Source organism: Podarcis bocagei, assembly GCF_964188305.1.
Source record: "Podarcis bocagei genome assembly, chromosome: W".
In the NCBI taxonomy this organism is placed as follows: Eukaryota; Metazoa; Chordata; class Lepidosauria; order Squamata; family Lacertidae; genus Podarcis; species Podarcis bocagei.
This window is the reverse complement of record NC_138131.1, coordinates 90,361,784-90,387,730: the sequence shown is the minus strand read 5'-3', so window position 1 is coordinate 90,387,730 and position 25,947 is coordinate 90,361,784. Positions and strand designations below refer to the sequence as shown.

The 25,947-nt window shown below is 45.6% G+C and overlaps 1 long non-coding RNA gene and 1 pseudogene across 2 annotated transcripts in view; one reads left to right on the top strand and one right to left on the bottom strand.

Moving 5' to 3' along the window:
• Positions 1–25,947, bottom strand: part of LOC308578349 — a 361,397-nt gene that overhangs the window by 252,847 nt on the left and 82,603 nt on the right. The gene's annotated exons all lie outside the window — the stretch shown is intronic.
• LOC308577940 (protein CIMAP1C-like) lies at positions 3,609–25,885 on the top strand (annotated as a pseudogene). Its single transcript has 5 exons — positions 3,609–3,720; positions 6,358–6,527; positions 7,873–7,983; positions 8,604–8,717; positions 25,401–25,885. The product of its transcript is annotated as a protein CIMAP1C-like (transcript).

Here is a 25,947-nt window from a genome sequence, read left to right as displayed (position 1 = left end):
GTTAAAGGACAGTCCTTGTGGAAACTCCCACCTGAAGAGTATGTTGTTCTTTTTCAGCAGGTAGACCAGATCTTTATAGAAGGTTCTCACCTCCAAAATATATTTAGGGATGTCCTTAAAAATCTGTATATGAGAATTTCCAATTTCCAAGTCCTTTTGGTAATGTAGTTTCAGTATTTTGTCTCTTTCTTCCTTGGATCTGAAAGTAATCAGGCAATCCCCCAGAGTCTTTCTGTTTTGTCTCCTGCCCAGTCTAAATGCTTTTATTATCTTAAATTCTTCTTCCTCCAATTCTTCCTGCCAAAAGTCAGAAAACTCTTGTGTAAGGAACTCCACAAGGCTGTCTCCTTCACTTTCAGGAATTAGTCTTAATTTCAAATTTCTCTCCTTTCTCTGTAATTCCATCAAAGACAAGGCCGCATCATGTTCATACACTTTTTTAGAAAACGGTTCTAATTTTTCCTGTGTCTCCTCAGCAATCTTTCTGGCATCCTCTGCGATTTTACGTGTTGCCGAGTTTTCTTCAATCAGTTTATTTATAGATTCTGTGTTGGATAGCACACTTTTCGTATTCAAATCCAGCCTTGCTGTTAATTCTGTTAGTTTTTGTGAATTTTCTGTACTCTGCTGTGTCAAAGCTTCCAGGGATTGATTTATCTTGAGTAACGCCTGTGTCATTGACTCCATGGAGACAGCCGTCACTTTTTCCTGCCCAGCTGCACCTGTCGGTGTTAAACTTGATATTGAGCCTCTTTTCTTCTGTTGCTGTTGCTGCTGTTTTGCTTTAGCTCTCGTAGTTATCTCCTCTGCTGGGCCACTCATGTCCCAAGGACGTTCTCACAGGAACAATTTCCAAATGGAAAATCCCACTGTCTTAATCTGTTATTCTGCAACTGTTACTTCTCAGCCCTCTAGAGGGGGCAAAACATAATGTCCAAGTGAAGGAAACAAAGAATATAGAACAAAGAAACCAGGAAACTTCAATATAAATGCTGCAACACTTTTTCTATGTAGTTTCTCTGTCAACACAGTCCAGTCTGGTATATTGTAGCAGCAAAACCCCAAAACTTTGTATCAGTTAAGTCCTCAACTATGTAGCCTTGTAACAAGTTTCTAAAATCTTTTCACTGTCCTGGTATCTTATTTTGACAGTCCGTCTCAGGGGATTGAGGCAGCGGAAAGTTTTTCTCTTTCAAAAATCATGCAGGTTAATGAGGTTACTTTCCCTCCCCTCTGCCCCTGCCTGCTAGAGAGGAGATTTATATCCAAATGCCAGGCTTAAATAGTCCTATTGTTATTTCCCTTCAGATGCAGCTCTTTGTTTTTCGTTGCTTCATCTGTCATGCAGTCGGGGGAAGGCAGACTTCCTTGATTTTAACCTCCCCCGTTTCCGGCCAAATTTCCAATTTAAATTTAAAAGTTCCCGATAGTCATTCAATCCTACTCACGGGGTTTTCAATCCGAATTCAATTTGCAGGAAGGAATCGGCGCTCTCCGTCAATGGCGACGCGGCTTCACTCTGCGGGCTGGGTAGCGACTCTCAGCACCGCGCTCTCCCGATGCCGTTCCGGAGCCTTTAAAAAGGCAGTAAAGGGGGGCGCTTCTGGTGCCCACCGAGTCTCCTTGTTCACAGGCATCCGCGCCTGTGATTTTAGGGGTCCCCCACTTGCCGTAGCGGGTCAGACCCGAACTCGTGGAGCAGTCCTCCTCCGGAGCTCGGAAAGAGGACCGCCATTAACGCTGGCGCCGACCGGAAGTAAAGGCTTTCTGGGAAATGATCTATAATGAGTTAAAAAAGGTATTTAAGTATACCTTCCTTAAGAAACCAGAGGCCTTCCTTTTGGGCATTGTCGGCCAAGGGGTGTTAAAGAAAGATAGAACCTTTTTTATGTATGCAACAACAGCAGCAAGAATACTCATTGCAAAGCACCGGAAGACCCAAGATTTACCCACACTGGAAGAATGGCAGACGCAACTGATAGACTACATGGAACTGGCTGAAATGACTGGCAGAATCCGGGACCTGGGAGAAGAGACGGTGGAAGAGGATTGGAAAAAATTTAAAGACTATTTACAAAAACACTACAAACTGTATGAATGTTAGGAGAATGCACGATTGAAAGTAACACGGCAGCAGAAACTTTGTTGTAAAATATATGAGAATAAGTGAGGTTTAAGGAAATGATGAAATTTGAAGCAATATTATGTTTAAATCAAGCAGTTTAATTTACGATAAAGTTATTTAAAAGTTGGGACATAATATCCGAGATTTACAAAATAAGAATTGAAATAAGGTAATAAATTGCTGTCTATAACTATGTGACTGAGAACGCAGGGAAGGGAGATGCGGGGAAGTCCAAAGATTATGAAAATATGACTTATGAACAACTGTGTTTTATATGTATTCTTCTTTTATTCTTTGTTTATTTCTTAACTTTGCTTTGACTTTTTCTGTCTGTATGGTGATGGTATTTTATATGTTTGGTGGTTTGTTCGTTGTTTAAAAAATTGCAATAAATATTTTATTTTTTTTTAAAAAAGAATTCCTTAACGGACAACCTTCGCCTCGCCTCTCTGCGCGGAAGCCTTCTGCGCAGAGTGGGCGTGCCGAGTGGTGGTCCTCCACCCTCCTCACTGACTTCACTGGAAGAGTCTCGGAGCCTCACGTCCGAGCTGCTCTCTGCCTCTCCCTTCTTCCTGGTGTCACCTGGACTTCCTTCCCCAGATGACGTTCTCTCTCTTCCCTTACTTGTCCCCTCTCCTGCAGAGTCCGGGAGCCTCGCCTCTCCCCTCTGCTCCGATGTCAGTTCCCTGACAGTATGTCCACATTGTTTTTTGTTGGAGAACCATGTGGCAAAATTCCAAGAAGTGCAAATTTCAAAAGAAAGCTGCGTTTCAGTGTGCCTCTTGTTTAAGGAAGGGTGAATTGGGTCAGTTTCATGTTAAGGGAACTGAATTTCCTCTCCATCCCTCTGTTCATATTGAGAAACATTCTCTTTTGCTTTGAGGTTCATTTTTTTATGCTTTCTGGACTTTTTGTTTCATTTTAACTGGGATGTGGTCATTGTTGCCCAAGCAGCCTGTGCAAACACCCCTCTCTGAGCTCCTGGGAATGGGGGAAGGTTAGAATACAAATGCTGCAAATAAAACGAAAAAATGGAACCAAAAAAATCAATGAATACTATATCATATGAAGGCAAAGGAATGGGGAACATGGTCTTAGCATGGGCATAGCGAGGACTTTTGTTAGCGGGGCAGAAATGACATGATTGGTCAGTTAAGTATTTCTATTGTTTTATTTGATAGGGAGCAGCTGCCCTCTGTCCCCGCCCCCCTTAGCTATGCCCATGGGTCTTATGAAACAAAATGTGGTATTTTGGGCTTGTGGCTCCCCCCTCCCCCCGGGCTGGTAACTTGCAAGGAAGGAGGACTTGTATTAGCAGCACACAAAGAGAGAGAGAGAGGGGGGGGAGAGAGGGAGGGAGGGAGGGAGAGGGAGAGTATTCTGCCAGAACCATGGTAATATGGAAATAAACAAGTCTGGTTCCACACTTGCATCAGCATCGCCTGGGCAACCTGGGAGCGAATTGCGACATGAGGCATTGTTTATGTTCCAAAAAGGAGGGGGTAGAGGAGGAATTGGAAAGCTGAGTAACATCCCCACTCCTTATTGAAATCTACATCCAGATTTCCATTCCATCCAGAGAAGCAGCATCAGCGGTATGGGTGACTGACACAACCAATTGCTACTTTGATTGGTAACTGAAATCCTAAGACCTTTGTTTGCTGTGTATTAGCATGATTAGGGTTAGGGAGCATAGCAATGCAAAGGCCAGTTGCCACCTCTCTTAGAAACTCCAGAGAATTAGAAAGACACAGAAGAAATTGTTTGTATTCTCCAAATGCTGCCCCACAGACCATGCCACTACAAGGAGATGACAAAAGGCATTGTTTTTGTGCCCTGTATTTAAGTTTTATTCCCCACCCCCTCCAAAGTGCTCAGGGTGAGGGATCAGGCCTGGTCTCATGCTCTGGAGGTGGTGCTCCCTTCATTCTGCTCCTCTGTCCTGAAGGGCTCTGGGATTAGGGTGGACACAGTTGTGGTTCTCCGGGGGGAAGGGTCAGACTTATGCTTGGAATGTCTGGAATCAGTATTTTGGTACCTGGAAAAGGGCAGGCGACAGCTTACTCATGCCAAAAATAAGCAGGATATAAATGTAAGAAAACAACTAGCTAAATAAATACTCCCCCTTCAATGCCATCTAGGTCTTCAGCTGGTGGGTCAGGACTTCCACCAATACTTCCACCATGCAAATATATGGTCAATGATGAAGAAATGGGTCCCCAAATGCATGTTACTGAAAAGGATGGAGATCCCTATCTAGCCTTTCGTCCATCATTGAATCACAGAACTGTAGAGTTGGGAAGGCCCATGAGTGTCATCTAGTCCAACCCCCTGCCATGCAAGAATCTTTTACCCAACATGGTGCTCGAACCCATGACCCTGAGATTAAGAGTCCCATGCTGCACCAACTGAGTTATCCTACGTTCAACAAGTCTTGTGGCAGCAAATTCCACACATCAATGGTGAGTGTGCTTTGCTGCGAACAAATAAGAATGTAAGAACATAAGAATCTGTTGGATCTGGCCAAAGGGCATCTAGTTCAGCATTCTGTTCTCACAGTGACCAACCAGATGCCTGTGGGAAACCTGCAAGCAGGATCCAAGCACTCTCCTCCCATGTTTCCAGCAGCTGGTATTCAGAAGCAGGACATAGTCATAGAATCATAGAATCATAGAATCATAGAATCATAGAATCATAGAATCATAGAATCATAGAATCATAGAGTTGGAAGAGACCACAAGGGCCATCGAGTCCAACCCCCTGCCAAGCAGGAAACACCATCAGAGCACTCCTGACATATGGTTGTCAAGCCTCTGCTTAAAGACCTCCAAAGAAGGAGACTCCACCACACTCCTTGGCAGCAAATTCCACTGTTGTCCTGACTAGTTGTCATTGATAGCTTTATCCTCCTCTGTGAATTTATCCAGTCCTCTTTAAAAGCCATCCATGTTGGTGGTCAGCACTGCCTCCTGTGGGAGGGAGTTCCATATTTAAACTAAGCGCTGTTTATTGGGGCTTTGCTTAATGCTATCAACACACATGAAACTATTTCCCCAACTCCTGCCTGCTGGTTCCCCTTGCATGTTTCTTTTGGTGTGTTTTCTACATGGCTATTTTGCTATTAATCATTTCTATTGTTTTCCTTCTGCTGTTTGGGATCGTGGTACTGTTGCTTGAGCTGCTTGCAATTATATTTTATGGTTGCAATTTCATTCCATGTTGTTCATTTTAAATTGTTCTGAGCTGCCTTGGGGACCTTGTTGTTGAAAGGCAGGCTGGGGGGGGCAGTAAAATCAGGGGTCGATAAGCTTTTTTTTTTTAGTGCAAGGGCCATATTTGATAACCATCTGAGGGCCATGTACCAGTGTTGAATGGGGTTAGATACAAAAACTGGGTGGAGCAACAGGAGGGACTCTTTGTGCATTAGGCTATAATCCAGCTCCACATACCCTCCAAGTTTCTATACCTACCCCTGCCCCCATCTTCATTCAGGAAAGCAAGAGGCTTTGATCTCACATTCCAGCCAGGCAAAAGCACTTGAAGAGGGCACAAAGCAGGGGCAGGGAGGCTTGTGACCTGGAGAGAGTGCTAATGGTCAGAGAGAGAGAGGTCTGGTTGGTGGCATGTGGCTCCTGGGCTGAGCCTCCCATTCCTGGTTTAAATAAACAAAGGCACACAGACCTCTGGATTCACCCTCATTCCCTTAGCCCTTACAGTGCAGGGGCTGCAAAGGGGCTCTTCTCTGTCTGTTGTTGGACTAAAACTCCCATCATCCCATGGTGACTGGGGCTGATGGGAGTTGGAGTCCAACAAGCTCTTGGGATGTTGGCTACCCTGGCCTAGGTACATGCCGTTAAATCACATAAACAAGCAGCAATCTCCATTCTTTTAGCACTTATGGTCCTTATGTGGCCAAAACAGCACCATCTGTGCAAGACGGAGGGCTCAGCAAGCCTGGAGAAAACGGCAAGGTTTGAAGATAGGATAGGATAGGATAGGATAGGATAGGATAGGATAGGATAGGATAGGATAGGATAGGATAAGATCCCTCAGAGGAGAACACTCCCCCCTCCCCAAATAGCCCAATGTGAACTTAGCATACTTAGTGGAAATTGAATACTGTTTGGGGTGGGGTAGAACGGAGTAGCTGGAACCCTGAGCTGCAACACTCCATGGTGCAACATTTTATTGCAGGTTGGACTTGCATTCATTCATTTACTTTCATTCCCCAGAGCACTGGTGACACATACGACTCCCCACTGCAGTGGGCACACTCCAATGCCGACTTCCAGAGCCAAAGGTGCAGCTCAGCCTGTTAGTTGTCTTTCTGGTATCTCTAAGCATCCAGCCAGAGTGCCGGCCATCAAGAAGCAATATGCGTCCATCAGTGCCAAGTATAAAGGTGAGCTGTGGGAATAGATGGGGCAAGAGAGAGAAGGAGATCAGGAATACAGAGGTACCCATATCTTTGCCAGTCTGGATGTGTTCAACAGCATTGTTGAAAGACCCTCTGGCATCTGGTTAGCCCCTGTGAGCACAGGATGCTGGACTCGGTGGCTGGCTGGCTTGATCCATCAGGGTTCCTTTTTTGTTCTTGTGGAAACCAAAGAAGGAAACTGATCTACATTTCTCAGTCACCATCAGAACTTTCTTCCAAGAGTACTGCTAGCATGCGAGACAGTGCATATTTCCTTGTTAATAAATAATAATAAATAATAAATTTTATTTATATCCCGCCCTCCCCAGCCGAAGCTGGGCTCAGGGCAGCTAACAACAATAAAATAATACAACATTCTAAAATCACTTCATTATAAAATTTATTCAAATCAAATTGATGGCAACCATTGGGCTAGAGTTCTGTGAAGATTGCCAAAGGAGGGAGTCAGGCTAATAATATTTTTTTTTCTTTTGTTTTCCTTTTCCTGTGGCTGGTATGTCACCACTGCTGTTGTCCTACCAGGGTAACGCTTGTTTAAAGGGGATGAAGGAAGGGGGTTGGGAAAGTACAGGCAGAGCATAGGTGGTTGAGTAAAATGGGAAATCTTCTCTGGCTTGAATTATAGTCCGAGCCACAGAAGAATTCAGGTGCCTTGTAATGCTCACTTCCTATTGCAATGCAAATATCCTGGCCCAAGGCTAGCGAGATTTTACCAGAGGGAGAAGAAAAGTATGTTGTGGGACTTCCATCAGCCCCAGCCAGTCTGGTTCAATGGTCAGAGATGATGGGAGTTGCAGTGCAGCAACACCTGGAGATCAAACACATCCATTCTTAAGGAAATTAGCCCTGAGTGCTCACTGGAAGGACAGATTGTGAAGCTGAGGCTCCAATACTTTGGCCACCTCATGAGAAGACTCCCTGGAAAAGACCCTGATGTTGGGAAAGATGGAGGGCACAAGGAGAAGGGGACGACGGAGGATGAGATGGTTGGACAGTGTTCTCGAAGCTACAAACATGAGTCTGATCAAACTGCGGGAGGCAGTGGAAGACAGGAGTGCCCAGCATGCTCTGGTCCATGGGGTCACGAAGAGTCGGACACGACTAAACTACTAAACAACAACAACAACAACACCTAGAGAGCTGTAGCTCCAAAACCCAATATATTATTCAATATATTATTCAACACAATATATTATTCCATTTTGCCCTTTTACCCAGTGTGGCAGCTCATAATCTACAAATGCTAATGGTTCCGGGTTGTCTTCCCATTATTTTATTCCTCCCCCCCCCCCTTGTGGTTCTCTTGCAGGGCCAGGACCTGGGAAGTATGGTAGGTAGCCTCTCACTGGCATTAAGGACCATGACTTCACCAAGTATGCTGAGCCAGCCTACACAATGCGTGTGAAATCCAGTGAAAGATGTAAGATGCTGACAAGTTAGGTTCTGTGTTATTTGGGTTTTCCCAACAGCATTAACTGACCCACAGGGTGAAGCTGGCTAAACAACTGTTAAATTTGCTGGCAAAACATTTGAACAGAGATTGACAACCTGTGTTTTTGGGACTCTCTAATTATCGGGGCCACAGTTGATGGGACCTGGGTGATCCATGATCAAGAGCTGGGTGGCTTTCCAAAGTTTCCATTCCAACTGGATCAATGGCACTGCATGTAGGGGGCTAATGTAGTTGTTTCTTGACTACAACTCCCATCAGCCCCAGTCAGCATGGTCAAGAATGATAGGAGTTGTAGTCCAGCAAGGGCTGGAGGGTCTTATACTGCTGATTATTATGGTTGCACAAAAATCAGGGTTCTCAGTTGTACAGCTGTGGACCTTAGTGGGAAGAGGATGATCTACACTTAAGCCATGTTGAAGGATAACAGGAATGGAGGTGCAGGGGGGCGGAGCTTAACATATTCACTGCTATCTAGCTAGTGGGTGCCTTTAATTGATATCGGATAGGAAGTCAGTCATTGCAACCAAGCTAAATAGCTCAGAATCCACACCATGCCTCATGCAGACAATTCTTCTTTCCTTTGCAAGTGATCTCGATCACGGAGAGTCCTGGGCCCTGCTACTATGTGGACCCAAGCATTTCCCGTCTAGGGATATGGAGACCAGTTTCATTCCGCATGGTGCAAGAGAGAAAGCGGGCATGTAAGTTGAAAGATGAGAGATACTATGATGGTCAAGATGGGGCTGGAGTGGCATCTGTGCAATTTTGTGATGAAAATGTTTCTTTCTCACCTTGTGCAAAGAAGGCTTGTTGGTCAATCCCTGAACATGAAAGAGAGGGAATGAAAAAGAATGAGTGTGAGTGAATGAGCAGGTGTGTTATGCATGAAAATGGATGTGTGGGAGCATTATGTGTGGAGCTGTGGTCTTAAACCACTGAGTCTCTTGGGCTTGCTGAGCAGAAGGTTGGTGGTTCGAATCCCTGAGACAGGGTGAGCTCCTGTTGCTCTGTTCCAGCTTCTGCCAATCTCGCAGCTTGAAAGCATACCTGTGCAAGTGGATAAATAGGTACTGCTCCAGGGGGGAGGTAAACGGCGTTTCCATGCACTCTGGCTTCTATCACAGTGTCCCGGTGCACCAGAATGCTGGCCACATGACCCAGAAAGCTGTCTGCTCCTTCAGCCTGAAGTGAGATGAGCGCCACACCGCATAGACGCCTTTGACTATGTATGTAAGGTCCTTTACCTTACATTTACCTTTTACCTGCATGCATGTGGATTTGTGTATGAATGACAGAGAGCAGGGGTAGACTTTGGTAATACGGTTTTCTAAGTGAGGACAAAATTTGGCACTTCCCCCAATATATTTTATTTCCACAGTAATTCATTTTGGTACAGTTGCTTTTTAATGGGGTTTCTCAGTAGGTACCCACATGAATATAAGTATTAATTATTACTATTATTATTACTATTATTATTGCTACTACCAATATTATTATTACTATTATTATTATTTTATGCCCCCTTGGCTCAGCACCCTGAGCAGGGGAACAGCCTGCACTGCCCTAGATCTGGCACTACAGAGAGAAGCATATGAAAAAGAGACAGGTGGCCTCACCCTCTTTTTTTATCAGCCACACTCACTGTTTGTCCCAGCCCCACTGGTTTGCAGGCCCTGGAAGGTTGACTGCATGGGAGTGTTGTCCATAGGCTGTAAAAGTTTATTCACTCTTTGATTAAAAAAAATATTTCTGAGTAGGGGGTGTCAAGAACCAGACAGGAAAACCAGCTATGTACAGAGACCTTACCTAAGTGGGCTGTTTGATGTGGGAGATTGTCTGGGGTGATATCAAAGTGTAGTTTAAAAGTGTCTGTGACGCCCATCCATCCCTCCATTCATTCCATGTGTGTGTGTGATCCCTATTGCTTTCCAGCTATTGGCCTTGACCGAGTGGGGCTGCTCTGGATAAAGGGGCATTCAAGGAACTGGGGGAAATATAGTTTTCCTGATTGGTGTTCCACCAAGTCAACTGGGTTGAAAAACACTTTTTACCATTAGGGTGTCTAAGTGTCCTACTTTACAGAGGGCAATCCTCTAGGCAAAGGGTTCTTCCATGTGCTATATATATCAATAGTAACACCTTGAACCTGGCCTGGTAGCAAATCAGCAGCCAGTGCAGATCTTTGAGCACAGGTGTTATATGCTGACAAGGTCTCACTCCTGCCAGCAATCATGTTGCAGCATTCTGGTCAATCACGCTGGAAGTCTCATCTTCCTGATGCCAAGGGACCATAAGATGTTGAGCATGTGGCTGATGAACGGACAGAAAGGAGAGCCACCAAAAACAGCATAAGGGAAAACAAGAGGGTCATGTTGCTTTAGAGTCATAATCTAGGAAGTAGTCTGGAGGGTACCTATGGAATTAACAGTAAATGACAGTGAATTGCAAGGGAAGATGTCATGGAAGAGATTAATAGCAGTGCACTCTTAACTCCACAGGTGATGAACTTAGTTGGAAAGGCTGCTAGAAGAGGAGATTGGAGGACAATGCCATGATTTTTAAAAGTGGGGGGGATTTTCAGTCAAAGCAAGGAGGATAGTGCCTCTTCCTCCAACATCCTCAAAATCACAACAGTTTACAAATGATTCAGCTTAAGAACAAATAGAATTCTCAAATTTAGAGAGAGAAAGAGAGAGAGAATATGCAAGGCTTGTCATCTACAAGGAGGAGCAGAGTATTGTAGCAAATACATGGGGAATGCTTTTCCCTTTCGTTTGAGAAACATCAATGGAAGCTTGGGATCTACTAATAGATCAATAAGTGGGTTTTTTTTACTCCTAACATTAGCAAGTAAAACAGCAACTTAAAAAACAAACAAACCCTGCATGGCAGATTGCTCCTTCTCTTTAAGCCTCAATGTTTCTCACCTGTCAGATTTTACATCCATCATTCCTGCCTCCTCCTGTGCTCCTGTAGGATATGATGTATCTGTTACAATATAGAAGCAATGCGGCCGCGAGCTGGTAGCTTGAAAGCAAAACATAATGGGAATGTTGGGACTGTTCCGTGGGAAACAGAGGGACAGTCAATTAACAGTGCAGAGAGCACCGGAATTAGCTGAGAGCGTAATATGAGCTGTACAGGAAGTACAGGTGGAGTTTGTCTCTCGGCTGTTGGAGTTTGAAGAGAGCAGTCGTGTTTTTCTGTAACGCTGCAAAGACAGAAATAAAGGCATGTAAATATGTTTCTGTCTATCTCTTTCCCCTGCCTGGGGGGGGGGGGCAGGAAAGAGGGGGGGTGTTCTTCTCACGCTGAGAAGGATCGCCTATCACGACCTAGCCTGTATCCTGCTGGGGAATGCAGACAGGGAGGTCATCAGGAGATCAAGCCGGGTGCCTAGAGAGTTGCCAGTTTCTCCTAATAAAGGCTTGATTCCCAACATCTGGTAGCAGAGGATGGTTTTGATCCATGAAAGCAACAAGAGAGGTTGATGGAGCGTACTTCATCCTCTGCAAGGAGATAAGGAAGATATGGTAGCGTGCGGATGGAAGCACCGGAGGAGGTGTTTTTGCTGAGCAACGGAACCCCTAAGGTATGCTAATTTTATGGCTGTGAGAGTGAACGCGAATTGAGACATTCTTCGGTTCACTGAGTGTCTGCTTTTGGATGAAACCAGCACTGAAAGAGAGCCACATATTTCGCATACCTGAGTCTTGATAAGCCTGGAATGTCCAGTTGCTAAGCAACGAAACGTCAGTAAAGTGGAAAGTTACCGGCCAACAACGGAAGAGGGGCTGGGACTGTGAGAGGCTGGTAAACAGCGTTTGTTTTGTCTAATATCTCACTGCTCTTGAAAGGACTTTCAAAACAGCCTGTGTTTAACTGCCAAGTGAGGCAGTAAACAGCCAATAGACTCTTGGAATTTTACAGGCTCGAGAGTGAGAGCTGAGGCTTGGATTCAAAATGGATGCCAAGAAGGGAGGAGGCTTACCTTACCCACCTCCACTGACTAATGACAATTATTCCTCATGGTCTGTAAAGATGAAAGCCCTGCTTCAGAATCAGAGGATTTTTGGGGTGATTGAAAACCCCATCCCTGCTGCACCAACGCCAGGTTGGAATTCACAGAATGTGAGAGCCAGGACGGCCATAATTCTGTGTATCTCAGATGATCAACTCGTGCATATTCAGAATTTGCAATGCGCGCGTGAGATTTGGCAAACACTGCTGTCAGGGGTTCAGGAGCAGAGGCACAGGAAAGGGAGGAAACAGAGAGCGAGGGGGAGGAATCCGGAGGTAATATGAGCGATGACAGCGGCCCGAGATCTCCGAGTCTTTCCAGTGAGTCGGAAGATTCACAGAAAGGGGCGCCAGTGGTCAGAGCAAGGGGGGCGCCTAGGGGGACACCCCAGGTAGAAGGGACCAGAGGGGACTCAGGGAGCAGAAGTTGGAAATCGGGACCAGCTTCCCCACCAGAGCGCAGTAGGGGGGAGGGGTCCCAGGTATCGGGATCTGGCGGCTCGCCGCAAGCGGGAGGGCAGGAGTTAGGATTGGCCACACCTCCATCGGGGAGCGAGGAAACGGTCAAGAGGAAGGTTGAAGGCTGCGCGCGCGCGCCAAGTTCAAATGCACAGGAAGGCGGCACAGTAAGCAGCCCGGATAGGGAGCCAGGTCCTAAAGCCCGCCGCAAGGAGGGAGAAGAGTCGGGGGGGTCAGCGTCAGAAGAGTCCAGGAAGGAAGAGACCACGGGGGGTAGAGGGACCCAGAGGAGAAAGGAAAGACGGAAGAGGTGGAGTAAGGCTAGAGTATTAAGTTGGTGTACAGGAGGCGGAGACTCAGACGGAGCTTCGCCGGTCTAGCTTCTAAGACGTAGAGCTGCGCGCTGCGGCTTGAAAATGGAAACTGTAGCTCAATAAAGAAGTTTGTACAATACTGCCGGCTAGCGTGGTCCTCTGTGAGCTGGGACCTGGAAGCGGCTCTGACAGCTGCGTAGAATACATCAAAGAGATGCTGGTTCTTCAGCGTTGCTGCATTTTGAAAAGCTGACCAATCTAAGGCTAGTGCCAGATGGAGATGTACAAGCGCATCTGACAGAGATGAAATTCTTACGCCAGCAGATGGCAGAATGCAATTTCCCTCTACAGGAAGAGATATTCTGCTTCATGATTATTAACAGCCTTAATCGGACTTATGCTGCTGCATCGTGAGTGTCGGAGAAGGCCTCTCCCTCCTCAGGCTCACTCCATCCGGCCTAGGGGGCGGGGCCCAGGCTCACCTTCGCCACAGCTTTAAGAGGCCTCATTGGGGTCTGGGACATCGCTGCTGCTGCATCGTGAGTGTCGGAGAAGGCCTCTCCCTCCTCAGGCTCACTCCATCCGGCCTAGGGGGCGGGGCCCAGGCTCACCTTCGCCACAGCTTTAAGAGGCCTCATTGGGGTCTGGGACATCGCTGCTGCTGCATCGGAGTGTCGGAGAAGGCCTCTCCCTCCTCAGGCTCACTCCATCCGGCCTAGGGGGCGGGGCCCAGGCTCACCCCCGTAATAGCTTTAAGGACACTGGTGCTGCTGCAGCAAATGTTGAAGATGTTTATATATATTTTAAGGTGTTTTAAAGGTGTTTTTATTGTTTACTTTGTTGTAGCACCGTGAATGGTGGTTTTTATCTATGTATTTTTGTTTGTTCCGTCTTGTTTTGTTTTTGGGGTTGGATATCGAGTGGGGTGGGGATTGGTTTTGTTTGGGCATAATTGTTTTGGTTGTTTTGTTTTCTAATTTGTAAATGGAGGTTAGTATGGGGCTTGGGATTGCTACCGTGGAGGGGCGAGGGAGGTATGGAGGTGGGGGCAGATGTTATAGGCGAAGGGGATTGAGATACGGATATGCTCGTACCCCTTCCAATCTGCGCCCCATCCCGAGGGACGAGGGTAGGGTGAGCAAGGATTACTCACCTCCTTCACTGGTGTTGTGCAATGCCAGGTCTATAGGCAACAAAAGCGCTACCCTGCGAGATTTCTTTACCTCGCAGGGGGTTGACCTGGCTTGTGTGATGGAGACCTGGGTGCGCGAAGGGGTAACTGTTACCTTACGAGAGATGCCGCCCCCGGGTTTCTCCGTCCTCCACCAGTCACGGACTGTGGGCCGGGGGGGAGGGGTGGCAGTATTAATCCGGGAAGATTGTTCTTTCAGGGCTCTACCATCGCCATTGATCCCCGGCATTGAATGTGTTGGCCTAGTGTGGGGCTCCGAGGAGAGCTTGGCTGTCTGGCTGGTGTACCGGCCACCTAGCGTACCAGCAGCCACCCTGTCAGGCCTGTTGGAGGCGGTGGCCGGCTGGGCCTTGGAGTTCCCTAACCTATTGGTATTGGGAGACTTCAACTTCCACGCTGATGCCACTCCCTCCTCACAGGCTCTGGACCTGGTGTCTTCCATGGCGACACTAGGGCTCTCCCAGTTTGTTTCGGGCCCCACACATCAAGCAGGCCACACGCTGGATTTGATCTTTGGCGCCGGTATAGATGTGATCATGTCTCCTTCGATGAAGGTGCCATGGTCTGATCACTATGCTCTGAAAGCCAGGATTGATGTTCCACCCCCACCCTGCTTAGGTGGCGAGCCGATTTGGGCTCGCCCGCAGAGGCTGATGGACCCTGATAGATTCCGTCAAGCCTTGCGGGACCTTTCTCCCCCTGGCGACTCATTGACTGAGCTTGTTGAGGGCTGGAATACCCAGCTCCTGGCAGCCATCGATGAGATTGCACCTAAGCGCCCTCTACGACCCCGCAGAAACCGGGCTCCCTGGTTTACCGAGGAGCTTCGGAAAATGAAGCGGGACCTCAGACGGCTAGAGCGAGTATGGCGGGGTGCCCGTGACGGAGCCTCAAGAACATCTTATAGGGTTTTTATGAAAACCTATGAGATGGCAGTGAAGGCCGCTAAGAAGTCTTACTTCTCGGCTTGCATTGCATCCGCTAGCTCTCGCCCGGCGCAATTATTTAGTATAATTCGGTCTTTAACATCCCTTGAAGGACAGCCAAATTTAAATAACAATCTGACACACAGCTGTGAGGCATTTGCGAGCTTTTTTGCGGAGAAGGTCCTGTTGCTCCGCCATGACCTCCCTGCCAATTTGGATACAATAAAGGAACTGGAGGCCCCTCGACTGTCCTCGGGTCCAGTATTGGACCACTTTGACCGGATATCTCCAGCCGATGTGGACAGATTCCTCCAAGCTGGAAAGCCCACCACCTGTCCTCTTGACCCGTGCCCGTCATGGCTGATTAGAGCGTGTCCAGACGAGGTGCGGGCCCCCCTGGGGGATATCATCAATTTGTCCCTTGGCACCGGGATATTCCCAGGGGAACTGAAGGAGGCGGTGGTGCGTCCGCTCTTAAAGAAAACATCATTAGATCCCTCAAATCTATCCAATTACCGCCCGGTCTCGAATCTTCCATTCCTGGGTAAGGTGATTGAGAGAGCGGTTGCTGAACAGCTTGGTAGGTTTCTGGATGAAACATCTGCTTTGGATCCATTCCAGTCCGGCTTCCGCGCTGGTCATGGGACCAAGACGGCTCTGGTCGCCCTAACAGATGATCTCCGCAGGCAGCTGGATCGAGGCGGGTCGGGGCTGCTGATTCTTCTAGATCTGTCAGCAGCCTTTGACATGGTCGATCACGAACTCCTGGACCACCGCCTTGCCGACGTGGGGATCCAGGGCACAGTCCTTCAATGGCTGCGCTTGTTTCTCTCTGGTCGGGGACAGAGGGTGGCGCTTGGGGGGGGGAATTGTCATCGCGCCACTCCTTGGTGTGTGGAGTGCCTCAGGGTGCGATTCTCTCCCCGATGCTTTTTAACATCTTTATGCGCCCCCTCGCCCAGCTTGTCCGGAGTTTTGGGTTGGGTTGCCATCAGTATGCTGATGACACCCAACTCTATCTGTTGATGGATGGCCATCCTGACTCGGCCCCAGACACACTGACCAGATGTCTGGAAGCTGTGGCTGGATGGTTACGTGGGAGCCGGTTGAAGTTAAATCCTTCGAAGACAGAGGTCCTCTGGCTGGGGCGGGACGATATGGGATTGAGGGGGCAACTCCCATCTCTTGCGGGGGTGCAATTAGTGCCAGCACCGTCCGTTAAGAGTTTGGGTGTAATCTTCGATACCTCCCTCTCCATGGAGGCGCAGATTACAGCTATAACAAAGGCAGCATTTTTTCATCTCCGCCAAGCTAAGCAGTTGGCCCCTTATCTCTCTCGCCCTGACCTAGCCACTGTGATCCATGCGACGGTCACCTCCAGACTGGATTATTGTAACTCGCTCTACGTGGGGCTGCCCTTGAGACTGACCCAGAAACTCCAGCGGGTGCAGAATGCCGTGGCGAGACTCCTTATGGGGTCTTCGCTGCGAGATCACATTCACCCGGTACTATACCAGCTGCACTGGCTCCCGGTGGAGTACAGGAGAAAGATACAGTGTTTATAGAGTGCTGGTTTTAACCTTTAAAGCCCTATACGGCCTAGGACCCTCGTACCTACGGGACCGCCTCTCCTGGTATGCCCCACAGAGAAACCTACAGTCTGCCAATAATAACATCCTCAAGGTCCCAGGCCTCAGAGAGGTTAGGCTGGCCTCAACTAGAGCCAGGGCCTTCTCGGCTGTGGCCCCAATCTGGTGGAATGCTCTGTCACAAGAGACTAGGGCCCTGCGGGACCTGACATCTTTCCGCAGGGCCTGCAAGACAGAGTTGTTCCACCAGGCCTTTGGTCAGGGCGCAGCCTGACTCCCTCCTCTGGCAACCTGCACATAATTTTGCTTAATTGGTTGCCTTCAATTTGATTTAATTAATTTTTATAATGAAATATTTTTAGATTGTGTAACTATTTTACTGTTTGATTATTTGATTGTTGTTAGCCGCCCTGAGCCCGGCTTCGGCTGGGGAGGGCGGGATATAAATAAAAATTATTATTATTATTATTATTATTATTATTATTATTATTATTATTATTATTATTATTATAAAACGGTTGCAAGTCAGCTTGGTTCTCTACTTGCCGCAGAACTCACGACGGAGAGAATCTGCGCCGTGATTCTCAATGAGAAAGATCGCCTTGCTGCAATAGATGTCAAAGACAGGGGGAGAGAAGCTCGGAGTTCTGACACCCCCACTGCTATTGCTAGTGAAGAACAGGCTGTTGCTTTGAACGTTGTCCATTGTTTCAATTGTGGACAGACTAGGCATCTTCAGCGGAATTGTAAGAAGCCATGTCAACACAAAGGAGCTAAGGGGAGCTCTGCAAAGCCTGAAGCGTCAGGCAAAAGTCGTACCAAGTCCCAGGTGAAACCTGCAAAAGACTTCCGGTCAGCACCAGCGACAAATGGCGGATTCCCTCTGAGCTCCGGAGGGAATCGGCTCCACGGGGACAGGGTCTGACCGCTGCGGCGAAGCGGGACCCGAAGAAATCTCAGGCGGGGAAGCCTGAGAACTTGGAGACTCGGCGGGCTCCGTTTGCGCCCCCCTTTTTAAAGGCTCCGGAACGGAAAGGGGGTGTGTGGCGCGGAGAGCACTGATTTCTTTCTGGACAATTGGAAGCTAAAGCAACTACCCGTGAGTAGGAGTAAGCAAGTAATTGGAAGAAAAATTTAGTTAATTTGGCACCGAAACGGGAAAGGCACAAACAGGAAGGCTGCCTCTTCCGACTTGTAAATAGATTAAAGTAAAGAGACTGTAAAGCTGTAACCCTGAAAGACGACTTTTAAAGGTCAAATCCAGCACCAAAAAAGACGACTCCCCTCCGGTTTGCAGGAGTGGAGGGGGGAGAACCGAGCATTATTTTACCTGCAAGAAAAGAGGGTGTAAACATATTTCTGCTGTCTCGGAAATCTGGGAACGGACTGCCTATGACAGGGAAGGTCGACCAGTGGGAAGAATTGTCTGCATGTTAAGGGTAAAGAATATTGACACTTTGAGAAAGATACAGTGTTTATAGATCTGCCTTTGACTATAAAGTAACTTTTTAGAGACACTGAAACTTTTCTAAAAGCATTGAAACTCTGGCTTTTGAGGGATATTGGAACTTTTAAGAACTATACTTGTTTTTAACAGTTGCATAGTGAAGTTGGAAGGGTGTCCCCCTAGAGGAGACTACGTTGTAACAACTATTTTGTCATCAAGTTACCAAGCTCTGGAAAATTACTTTGCAAAACAAACTCACCAAGCGTGTGACTGACCTTGGGCTTGTTATGGCAGATGGGAAAGGGAAGATAGAGCTGGTGAGTGGCATACAGGATAAAACTACCAGATCCGGCAGACAATACAAGACTGATATTACTTTTCAGAGAAGGGCCTCAACATCCGGAGCGGCAGGCACAGTAGGAGCTGCTGCTTCGCAAGTAAAATCAAAAGCTATGTCATCTGAAGAGCTATTGGCTCAGGCACTTGGCAAAATTGATGCATCTTTGGAAAAATTAGCCAAACAGGTTGCAGAGACAAATAAACAAGTAGCTGGGGCCTCAGCAAAAATAGATTTGAACACTCCAAGTATTAATGAACTGGGGAACAAGGTGAACTCCAATACACAGTCCATTGAAAAACTATTAGAGGAATCGGCCTCGACTCGACAGATTGCAGAGGAAGCTAAGGATATTGCAACTGCTGTTCAAGAGAAGATACCACCGGTATATAAGAAATTAGAGGATCACGACCTGACACTCTCTATGATTGAATTACAAAGAAAGGAGAGAAACCTAAGAATTAGAGCAGTACCTGAAAGTGAGAAAGACAACTTGATAGACTTCCTTACAAAGGAATTCACAGACTTTTGGCAACAAGACCTGGGGAAAGATGAATTCAAGATAGTGAGTGCATTTAGACTCAGCAAAAGACAAGGAAAGAACAGAGCAAGAGATTGTTTGATCACCTTAAGAACAAAAGAAGAAAGAGATAAAATCTTGAATCTGCACTACCAAAGAACCTTGGAAATTGAAGACTCATTTGTTGAGTCCTTCAAGGATATACCTAAACACAGTTTGGATATAAGGGCTTATTATAAAGATCTTGTCGGCCTACTTAGAAGAAATAAAATACTCTTCAGGTGGGAATTTCCCCAAGGTTTATCTTTTAAATACAAAGGAAGGAAAATAAGAATAAGGACAGTGAATGATAAAGACAAGTTTCTGAAAGATCACGAGGAGGACTTACAGAAGGAAGTGGAATCAGGAGAGGAGCTGACTGCATCAGGAAAAGGAATTCTAGACATAGCAAACTTGTCATTTGGATTCCCGGGCCCAGGGAAAGACAACAACAACTCGGTGCAGTTGGAGGGAAAGCTAAGTAACTTACCATGGCTCTGCAACTTTTAACCTGGAATTGTAATGGACTGAATTCCCCTCGGAAGAGGAAATCTGTTTTTCATGTATTAAGGAAAGAACAATTGGACTTGATTTGTTTAAAAGAAACACATGTAATGAGGCTACACAGGAAAATGCTTATTAATAAGAGATTGGGACAAGAATTTATTTCGTATGACAAAGTTAAAAAGAGAGGCTTGGTGATATATGCAAAGGAGAAATTGCTACCAAAATTTCATAGAATCATAGAATCATAGAGTTGGAAGAGACCACAAGGGCCATTGAGTCCAACCCCCTGCCAAGCAGGAAACACCATCAGAGCACTCCTGACATATGGTTGTCAAGCCTCTGCTTAAAGACCTCCAAAGTAGGAGACTCCACCACACTCCTTGGCAGCAAATTCCACTGTCGAACAGCTCTTACTGTCAGGAAGTTCTTCCTAATGTTTAGGTGGAATCTTCTTTCTTGTAGTTTGGATCCATTGCTCCGTGTCCGCTTCTCTGGAGCAGCAGAAAACAACCTTTCTCCCTCCTCTATGTGACATCCTTTTATATATTTGAACATGGCTATCATATCACCCCTTAACCTCCTCTTCTCCAGGCTAAACATGCCCAGCTCCCTTAGCCGTTCCTCATAAGGCATCGTTTCCAGGCCTCTGACCATTTTGGTTGCCCTCCTCTGGACACGTTCCAGTTTGTCAGTGTCCTTCTTGAACTGTGGTGCCCAGAACTGGACACAGTACTCCAGGTGAGGTCTGACCAGAGCAGAATACAGTGGCACTATTACTTCCCTTGATCTAGATGCTATACTCCTATTGATGCAGCCCAGAATTGCATTGGCTTTTTTAGCTGTCGCGTCACACTGTTGGCTCATGTCAAGTTTGTGGTCAACCAAGACTCCTAGATCCTTTTCACATGTACTGCTCTCAAGCCAGGTGTCCCCCATCTTGTATTTGTGCCTCTCATTTTTTTTTTTGCCCAAGTGCAATACTTTACATTTCTCCCTGTTAAAGTTCATCTTGTTTGTTTTGGCCCAGTTCTCTAATCTGTCAAGGTCGTTTTGAAGTGTGATCCTGTCCTCTGGGGTGTTAGCCACCCCTCCCAGTTTGGTGTCATCTGCAAATTTGATCAGGATGCCCTTGAGTCCATCATCCAAGTCGTTGATAAAGATGTTGAATAAGACCGGGCCCAAGACAGAACCCTGTGGCACCCCACTAGTCACTCTTCTCCAGGATGAAGAGGAACCACTTATACCGAAAACAGAGACTGAAAAGACTCAACTTAAGAACTACCGTCCCATATCCTTATTAAATGTGGATTACAAAATTTTTGCTGATATTTTGGCTAAGAGGCTGAAAAAAAGTACTGATTGAAGAGATTCATAAGGACCAAGCGGGTTTTCTGCCGGGAAGACATTTATCTGATAATCTGAGGAACGTAATTGACATTTTGGAAAAGTTAGAAGTGAATATAAACACTAAAGCAGTTTTGATATTCGTGGATGCAGAGAAAGCCTTTGATAATATATCTTGGAGTTTTATGAAAAAGAACTTGCAGGGTATGGGGGTAGGCCAAGGTTTTGAAAATGGTATAGGTGCAATATATTCTGAACAAAAGGCTAAATTAATTGTAAATAATGTGGTTACGGAACAATTTAAGATAGAAAAAGGAACACGACAGGGGTGCCCAATTTCCCCATTGCTTTTTATATCGGTCCTGGAGGTTCTGCTCAATATGATCAGAAGAGACCGGCAGGTTAAAGGTATACAGGTCGGAGCTAAACAATATAAATTGAGAGCATTTGCAGGTAACCTAGTTTTGACGTTACAGGAGCCAGAGTCTAGTACCAAAAGAGTATTAGAATTAATTCAAGAGTTTGGTCAGGTGGCAGGATTTAAATTGAACAAATTAAAAACTAAGGTTTTGGAGAAAAACTTAACATCATTGGAAAGAGAGAAGTTCCAGAATGAAACAGGTTTGACTGTGGTTAAGAAAGTGAAATACTTGGGGATTAATATGACAGCTAAAAATGGAAATTTGTTTAAAGATAACTATGAAAAATGCTGGACGGAAGTTAAAAAAGATTTAGAAATTTGGTCAAACTTGAAGCTTTCCTTGTTAGGTCGAATTGCTGTTATAAAGATGAATGTATTGCCAAGAATGTTATTTTTGTTTCAATCATTGCAAATTTTGGACAAAATGGACTGTTTCAAGAAGTGGCAGAGAGACATTTCTAGATTTGTCTGGCAGGGCAAGAAGCCCAGAATAAAATTTAAAATATTAACTGATGCAAAGGATAGAGGTGGATTTGCCCTGCCAGACTTTAAACTCTACTATGAATCAGCGGCATTTTGCTGGCTGAAAGAATGGCTGCTTCTTGAGAACACAGACATTTTGGATTTAGAAGGTTTTAATAACGTTTTTGGGTGGCATGCATACTTGTGGTATGACAAGGTTAAAGCACATAAAGCATTTAAAAATCATATTGTCAGAAGAGCATTGTTTAATGTCTGGATAAGATATAAAAATTTACTTGAAAATAAAACCCCAAGGTGGTTGTCACCGATGGAAGCAAAGGCCCAGAAGAAGCTCAATATGGAGGCCAAATGGCCGAAATATTGGGAAATTTCAGAACAAGGAGATAAACTGAAATTACAGAGTTTCGAGAAATTAAAAAGTAAAGTGAGAGATTGGCTCCATTATTATCAGATAATGGAGGCCTACAATTTGGATAAAAAAGTTGGCTTCCAGGTGGAAAATACTAAACTGGAAACAGAACTGTTAGAACCCAAAACCAAGATTTTGTCAAAAATGTATAACTTGCTGTTGAAATGGAATACTCAGGATGAAACGGTTAAATCTGTCATGATTAAATGGGCACAAGATGTTGGACATAATATTAATTTTGCTGACTGGGAACAGTTGTGGACCACCGGAATGAAATTTACGGCATGTAATGTCTTAAGAGAAAATATTATGAAAATGATTTACAGGTGGTACATGACCCCAGTCAAGCTCGCAAAAATCTATCTATCATTTGCCCAATAACAAATGTTGGAAATGTAAAGAAATGGAAGGTACATTCTTTCACCTTTGGTGGACGTGCCCAAAGATTAAGGCTTTCTGGGAGATGATATATAATGAACTGAAAAAGGTATTTAAGTATACCTTCCTGAAAAAACCAGAGGCCTTTCTCCTGGCCAATTGGTGCCAAAGAAGGACAGAACTTTTTTTATGTATGCAACGACAGCAGCAAGAATACTTATTGCAAAGTATTAGAAGATGCAAGATTTGCCCACTTTGGGAGAATGGCAGATGAAGCTGATTGACTGTATGGGACTGGCAGAAATGGCTGGCAGAATCCGTGACCAGGGAGAAGAGTCGGCAGAGGAAGATTGGGAAAAATTTAAGGACTATTTACAAAAATATTGCAAAATTAAGGAATGTTGAATGATGTTGGATTGAAATTAAGCGGTTTTCAGCTGTAATGGTAAAAGGAATTTGATAAAATGGTTTTCTTTTATTCAAAGTTATAATAATCTAAGAAAATAAGGTGTTTTTTCTTCTTTTTCTTTTTAAGCTGTAATGCTTTGAGATAAGGATTTGCTGTATGAATAATCTGAATTGGATATACAAGAAGGGGAGGTATGAGGAGGTCGGGGAAAGATGTTATGAGAAAATAAGCTGTGAAATTTATGTGTTTTTGGGGTTTTTTGTTCTTTTTTCTTTTTGTTTGTAAAAATTGGAAACTCTAATTTTTTTTTTAAAAAAAAGAAAGAAACCTGCAAAAGCATTGCTGTCAACAAAAGCCGCATTTTCAACGGAGAACGCTTTTGTTCTTGACACGGGATGCACACAGCACATGACATCGCACAGAGATCTGTTTTCAACATTTAAGAAGCAAAGCTTCACTGTGAAACAGGCCAATGGCCAGGAGCTGAAAGCGACCGGGTTTGGAACTGTGCATCTTGAAAGTCTGAACTTGACTATAAACAATGTGTATTTGGTTCCTGATGTAAAGTTCAATCTGCTGAGTGTTTCGCAGATCACAAAGAAAGGACTGACTTTGTCCTATGATAGAGAAAGCTGCAAAATCTTCAAAGATGGAGAGCTGTATCTTTCTGCCAGAGAGAAAGATGGGCTGTATTTGTTGACTTTTAATCAAAATGATTGCATAAATTGTAATGCATCTGAATCTAACATGATTTCTTTCGCAGGTGTGTAGAAAAACGTCCAGAAGACGACGCAAGTAATCAAAGCTTTTCAGCGAGTGTATGCTGATGTGATTGGTCCTCTAGCACCATCTAGAGGCAATGCAAGATATTATCTTGTGTGTGTGGATTATTTCTCTCATTATGTGTGGGTATATATATTGCAGAAACCACAAGAAGCCTTAGAAAGGTTTAAAGAATTTTGTGACAAGGTTAAGAATGTTCATAATGCTAACATTGATTGTCTTTTCACAGATGAAAAGCCAGTTTTTCTTTTACAGGATTTTCAGGATTTCCTGGATAAGAAAGGGATAAGGCACAAGACTGCTGTTTCTGCAGAAGCATGGAACAGAAGTGTCTGTGTGCAAGTGAACAAAGAATTGTAAAATGGCATGAAGGCACAATTGCTGAGTTCACATTTGCCACATGAGTATTGGGCGGAGTCGATATTGTGTTATTGTTAGTCTTGATTGAGAAAGGTTTCAAAAGATTTGGGAAGTTCTCCTTTTGAGAAGCTGTTCCGTAGAAAACCTTGTGTTGCCCATTTTAAGGTTTTTGGGTCTCATGTGAAGACAGAAGCTCCAGGTGGAGTAAAGAATGCTAGAGGCATTTTTGTGGGTTATGAAAAGGGTCTCTACAGAGTAATTTTGTCTGAATCTGGTCAGGTGATTCTCAGAAAATTTCTAGAGAGTGCTCCTGAACAGGAGAGAGTAATTGTTCACACATTTCCCACTGAGGACAATTCAGATGTTGATGATGATTTTACTGATTACAGTGGTACTCAGAGTGACAGTGATAGCTCAAAGAGCTCAGTTGACACAGTCATTGAGAGGAAATCTCACACAATGGCTAGACCTTCACAAATGAAGGATGAACCACTGTTTACTATTGGAACTGGTTCTCCAAAGAGTCCTGAGACTGAACCAGTGAGCAAAGAGGATCAGCACCTCATACGTAGGTCTGAGAGAGTTACAAAGGGTGTACCACCCAAGAGGTATTCAAAAGGGTTTGCTAACTTAGCTGTTGCATGTGTTACTATTGTTGACAAGTCAAGACAGGTTGAAGCTGTGTCTAAGTCAGAGACAAAGACACAACAGGGAGTTGCTAAGTGTAACACTACATTCCCTAGCCAAGGTAATGCAGATGCACTCATTCCTTGGAAGTCAGACTACCAGAGAGGTACACTGGGGAAACCAGTGGCGGGTAGTTCCAAGGGTGGAACTGAAACAACAGGGGAGTGTTATATGTATAACAACTGTTTGTTTTCTTCTCTGGATCACGCTTTGCTCGCAGCGCACATTGATTCATATGGGGGAGTATGTTACGATATAGAAGCAATGCGGCCGCGAGCTGGTAGCTTGAAAGCAAAACATAATGGGAATGTTGGGACTGTTCCATGGGAAACAGAGGGACAGTCAATTCACAGTGCAGAGGGCGCCGGAATTAGCTGAGAGTGTAATATGAGCTGTACAGGAAGTACAGGTGGAGTTTGTCTCTCGGCTGTTGGAGTTTGAAGAGAGCAGTCGTGTTTTTCTGTAACGCTGCAAAGACAGAAATAAAGGCATGTAAATACGTTTCTGTCTATCTCTTTCCCCTGCCGGGGGGGGGGCAGGAAAGAGGGGTGTGTTCTTCTCACGCTGAGAAGGATCGCCTATCGCGACCTAGCAATGCAGACAGGGAGGTCATCAGGAGATCAAGCCAGGTGCCTGGAGAGTTGCCAGTTTCTCCTGATAAAGGCTTGATTCCCAACAGTATCCACAGGTTTATCCACATGCTCGACAGTGGGGAGCACCAAGTGGGGGGTGTCACCTCCTATCTGCTCTTGGCTTGCAGTTATATCTTGTACGCCTGCCCCAAATGAGTACTACGTGGAGAAGATACACCCACTTGAAGAGTCGAATGCACCAGCGTACACTATGGGCCTTCGAACGCACTACTGGGTGAGCAGCCCAAACCCAGCACCCAACCAATACACCCTTCCACAGACACTGGGTCCAAAGCTGCCTGTCAAACCTGCAGCTCCCTGCCTCTCAATGGCATCCAGTGCCTCTGTGTGGGGCTATGCTAAAGACCTGGTGAGAGGGCCTGGCCCGGCAATGAATACCATACCTGAACCAGATGTTTACCTGTGCCACCAGCCATCCTACAGCATCTCCCAAAGATTTGCTTCCTCCAGCAAGAACTATACACCAGGACCCCCTGACTACAATGCGGAGCTGGTCACCACCGACAAACCCAGAGCCCCACAGTTCAGTCTTGGGATTCGTCACTCTGAGTATTCTCATGGCACACCTCCAGTTTGTTTACTCAAAGAGTGAGGGTGGACTCACAGGCCACAGAGGTGACTTGCCCCTTTGGGTAGACCCACCTCCAAATAATT